Below are 5347 nucleotides of genomic sequence, written 5' to 3'. Positions count from 1 at the left end.
CAAGTTCAACCACTGGAAGGATTTGGTCTTTTACAAACGTGCAATGGACCGTGATCCTAGAAAGAGGGACGGTATGTCAGTTAGCATTTTCCGTGGATCTACCATGTGCCTTCTGCGTCAGAAGTCAGAAAGTTCAGGAGGCTGCTTTATCCTACACACCCAGTGGGCTAATACCTGAATGGCCCCCAGCACCATGCCTGGCACACAACTGGCATTACAAAATGTCACCTGTGATTATCAGGTTGTGGGAGGAGATTGAGACAGGCTTTTCTGAGAGAGGCATTTGAGCTAGGCTTGGAAGGGTTACTAGTATATTCTAGAACCTTTATAGTTGAAAATTATGGTATCTAGAGGAAGCCAGAAGGAACAGTAGGCTGTGGGTTTGCTGAAAGCGTGGTCTCTGTGTTTCTTGTTAGCCTCCATCTGCAGGGCCTGACACAACATCTACATGTTTGTTGAATGAATACACGACAGAAGGAAGGAACAAATGAATAAATGTGTCTGGGGCAGAGCCAGATGATGCAAACCTTCCCTTCCTTCCTTCCTTCCTTCCTTCCTTCCTTCCTTCCTTCCTTCCTTCCTTCCTTCCTTCCTTCCTTCCTTCCTTCCTTCCTTTCTTTCTTTCTTTTTCTTTTCTTTTTTTTTTTTTTGAGACAAAATCTTGCTTCATCACCCAGGCTGGAGTACAGTGGCGTGATCTTGGCTCACCACAACATCTGCCTCCCGGGTTCAAGGCTCACCACAACCTCCGCCTCCCGGGTCCAAGTGATTCTCGTGCCTCAGCCTCCGGAGTAGCTGGGATTACAGGCATGTGCCACCATGCCCAGCTAATTTTTGTATTTTTATTAGAGACGGGGTTTCACCATGTTGGCTAGGCTGGTCTTGAACTCCTGACCTCACATGATTCACCTACCTCAGCCTCCCAAAGTGCTGAGATTACAGGCATGAGCCACCGCGCCCGGTCAGACCTTCCTTTTCTAACCAGGAGCTGCCTGGATCCCAGCAAGACTTCAGCTCCTAGAATCACAGAAACCAGGATCCAAATCCCAGCCTCATCCCTTTTCCTGTGAGACTGTGGGGAGGCTACTTGACTGCTTGAAATCTCAGTGTTGTCCTCCGCAAAATGGGAACAATAGTAACATCTACTTCACAAGGTGATCATGAAGGTAAAATGTGACAGTGTGGAGTGCCCTGCATGGTGCTGGACACATGGCAAGTACTCAACAGGCATTAAACCCGGCTTTTACGGTAGCAGCCACTGTGCTAGGGACTTTTCACGGATTCACTCTAAATTTCAGCCTTGTGAAGTAGGTACCATTATTATCAACCCATCTAACAAGTGAGGACCCAGAAGCTCAGAGGGGTTCACCGACTTGCCTGAAGCCACACAGCTCGGCAGTGTGGAAGCTGGGATTTGAACCAGAGTCTGTGCTTGTCGCCACTGTTCTGTTCTGTTAGGTCTCTCTAACTCTATCTGTTCCTCTCCCAGACTGGGGACTGGGGCTGTGTTCATGAGGCAGCAGAGAGCTGTGCACGGCTCTTGAGGAGGAAATTGGGGAGCCAACCCTTTCCTCCCCTCTTCTGTGGAAGGCTAGAGTCTCGTATGGAAACTGAAATGGTGCGGGGTGCTTTGTGTACGAGAACTCACCGATGACCCTCCTTCCTCCACACTCTCCCAGCTGAGCTTGCTGTGGCCTTGTGGCAACTGGGGGGAACATGCCCCCCACAGCCACGCTATCCCTGCGCTGGACAAGAGTAGCTGGGTGTGCTTTTTGAGTTGCTAGGTAGCTGGCCCTTTGGGGTCATTGGCCTCTTCTCCTAGAGGGACTCTTGCTGGCTGTGACCTGCCTGGGCAAGGAGAACACCAAAGAGGTGCCTCAGGCTGGTCGTCTGGGTGGGGTGCACGGCAGCCGTAATTGCTGGGCACCAAAGTCCAGGCTGGGCCCTTCTTATGAAGACATTTATAGCCAGTCCGCCTGGAGGACCATTCAAGTGGTTTTCTCTCTTTTGTGTCCCTTTAATAAACGAGAAGAAGAGACATCAAATTAAAGCTGATTCTGGACAAACTTGGCTTTGCTGAGAGGCTCTGGGGAGGTCAGGGGAAGGTTATTCTGCTTGTGACCCTGAGGCCTGGATGTTTGACCACATGCTTTGAAAATGTAGATTCGGATGTCAGGGCCAGCAGGGCCTTTGAAGTCACCCAAGCCAACTCTCAGCCTTGTGCAGGGATCCCCTGAGCAGTCTCTGGTTGCAGCCTTCCAGGGATGGGGAATGCACTACTTTTCTTTTCTTTCCTTTCCTTTCCTTCCTTCCTTCCTTCCTTCCTTCCTTCCTTCCTTCCTTCCTTCCTTCCTTCCTTCCCCTCTCCTTCCTTCCTTCCTTTCTCTCTCCTTCCTTCCTTCCTTCCTTCCTTCCTTCCTTCCTTCCCCTCTCCTTCCTTCCTTCCTTTCTCTCTCCTTCCTTCCTTCCTTCCTTCCTTCCTTCCTTCCTTCCTTCCTTCCTTCCTTCCTTCCTTCCTTCCTTTCTCTCTCTCTCTCTCTTTCTCTCTTTCCTTCTTTCCTTCTTTCCTTCTTTCCTTCTTTCCTTCTTTCCTTCTTTCCTTCTTTCCTTCTTTCCTTCTTTCTTCTTTCTTTCTTTCTTTCTTTCTTTCTTTCTTTCTTTCTTTCTTTCTTTCTTTCTTTCTTTCTTTCTTTCTTTCTTTCTTTCTTTCTTTCTTTCTTTCTTTCTTTCTTTCTTTCTTTCTTTCTTTCTTGACAGAATCTCACTTTGTTGCCCAGGCTGGAGTGCAGTGGTGCCATCTCAGCTCACTGCAACCTCCACCTCCCAGATTCAAGCAATTTTCTTGCCTCAGCCTCCTGAGTAGCTGGGACTACAGGCGCCTGCCACCATGCCTGGTTAATGTTTGTATTTTTAGTAGAGATAGGGTTTCACCATATTGGCCAGGCTGGTCTCGAACTCCTGACCTCAGGTGATCTGCCCACCTTGGGCTCCCAAAGTGCTGGGATTACAGGCGTGAGCCACTGTGCCCAGCTGGGGAACTCACTACCTTTCAAAGCAACCATGATGTTAATAGGCAGCTCTCCATAGTCTCTCTTCTTGGGGGGCTTTGGAAACAGGTGAACTTGAGTTAAATCCCAGCTCAGATATCCTGAGCAACGGCTGTCACCCCTGTGAGTTTCAGCTTCCTCCTCTGTCAGGAACATTCATTCATGCATTCATGTATTCCACAGATATTTTGTCTTCGGCTGGGCTTCCCTGGAAGCAGACTGGAGACAAGGATTCGCGTGAAGTAGTTTGGAAGGGAGGCTCCGGAAGGACCTTGGGGATGAGAAGATTGAGATGGGGAAGGTGTTGCAAATTGAATCGTGTGTTCCCCACACAAAGAGTCCTAACTTCTGACACCTGGGAATGTGACCCTGTACTTGAAAATAGGGTCTTGCAGACGCGATCAAGTTGAGGTCATATTGGGTTAGCGTAGGCCCTGATCCAGTGACCGGTGTCCTTATCGAATGAAGGGAATTGGGGCTCATCGCCACACAGGGAGGGTAGGGAGACATGTGAAGGCACAGGGACACACATGGGGGACACCATGTGATGATGGAGGGAGATGGCAAGATGCTGACATGAGCCAAGGAGCGCCCAGGATTGCCAGCAAACACCAGAAGTTGAGAGGTGTGGAACAGATTCTCCCTCTGAGCCCCCAAGAAGGAACCAAGCCTGCTAGCATCTTGACTTCAGACTTCTACCCTCCTGAACTATGAGAGAGTCCATTTCTGTTGCTTTAAGCTACCTTGTTTGTGGAAGTTTGCTACGGCAGCCCTAGGACACTAGAAGAGAAGGGGAGAGAGTGAACATAGGGCAGTGTGCATGTATAGCAGATTCCAATGTGGGAAACTAAGGCCTGGTCCCTCGGGGTTGCTCAAGGAGACGGGGGCATCATGCCTCGGAGTTACCCCAGCTCAGGCTGGGGTCTTTTTCACCAGCTTCCGTCTGTCCTTGCCTGAAGGGTTCTCCTGGGGAGCACCCACCCCTGAAACTTCTGGTCTGAGTAATGTGTGGACAAGGCAGGCTCGGGCTGCCGAAAAGCCTCCAGGTGAGAATTGCAGTTGCTGCCAGTTGGGAATGTTGGGAGTCAGGAAGGGGGTGCTGAGGGGGTGTGGGTGGACCAGCAACAGTGTCCGTCGGGTCTTTACTGAGGGCCTACAGCGTGGCGCAGGCGCCTTCTAAATACATGGGGTGCAGCTCCCCACCTGATACTCAGAGAGGGAGGCAAATGGTGACCTAGCAAGCCCCAAGGCAGCGGATAATGCCCAACAAAGCAGGCAGGGAACACACAGCAGTAGGTGGTTGGCCAAGGTCCCTGGAGGACACAGGGATGGCATTCATTCCTCCTGGATGGTCAGAACAGGCTTCTCTGAGGAAGTAGCCTCTGGGAGTGAGACCTGCACATTAAGAAAATCAAAAATTCAGACATCTGGTGGAAGAGCGTTCCAGGCCAGGGAACAGTCAGTGTGGAGGCGCTGAGGGGATGGAGGGCCACCGTGAAGATGGAATGAGCAAGAGGACCCGGCGTGGGCCTGCTGCGGAGGAGGCTGGCAGGAACTGACTTCACTCCTTCCATGTCAAGCTTCTGTCCCTGGCGCTGCTCTCCAGCCACCCAGTCACTCCACTTCCTGGTCTGAGGGAAGCCCTGTGAGGCCCTGGGCACAGGAGTCAGAGTGAGAAGGACTTGGACTCCCCCGTCCCCACCCCTTACAAGCCTTTGACCTTGGACCAGGCGTTAGCGCTGAACCTCACTTTCTCACGCTGTAAGATGGCCATCATAACTGCATGCGCTTCTTGAGACTGGTGTGAAATTAAAGGCTGCCTTTTCCTTGGGGGTCCCTAAAGGGAGTGGGGGTCGCTAAAGGGAGGTGCAAATCCCTCTGTCCTTGGATTTCCACTGTTCACTCCTGTGGGAGGCTGGACAGTGGTCAACAAATGCTTTCTGGGGTGAAGGAGAGTCATTGATGTCCAATTAATTGGAATAACACTAATACATCTTTACACATCTTTAATTTACCAGTTTATAAAACATACAAACTGGGAATGAACAAGACCCCTGAAGAGAAAAAAATGAATGAGAAGGTGGGGGCTGGGCTGCCTCCCACCCCCACCACCACCAGCCTTCTGTATGCATTTACCCTTTAGGTCCTCATAGCAAGAATGGGGGCTGAGGTTAGATTGTTTTTAATTTCTATTTTTTGGTTACAAAATTAGTACATGCTTATTGGTTTAAAATTTTTCAGGCCAGGAGCTGTGGCTCATGCCTGTAATCCCAGCACTTTGGGAGGCCGAGGCAGGCAGA

This window comes from Macaca nemestrina, chromosome 1 (genome assembly GCF_043159975.1).
Source record: "Macaca nemestrina isolate mMacNem1 chromosome 1, mMacNem.hap1, whole genome shotgun sequence".
NCBI lineage: Eukaryota > Metazoa > Chordata > Mammalia > Primates > Cercopithecidae > Macaca > Macaca nemestrina.
The sequence above is the reverse complement of the archived record's forward strand: the minus strand, read 5'-3'. Positions refer to the sequence as shown.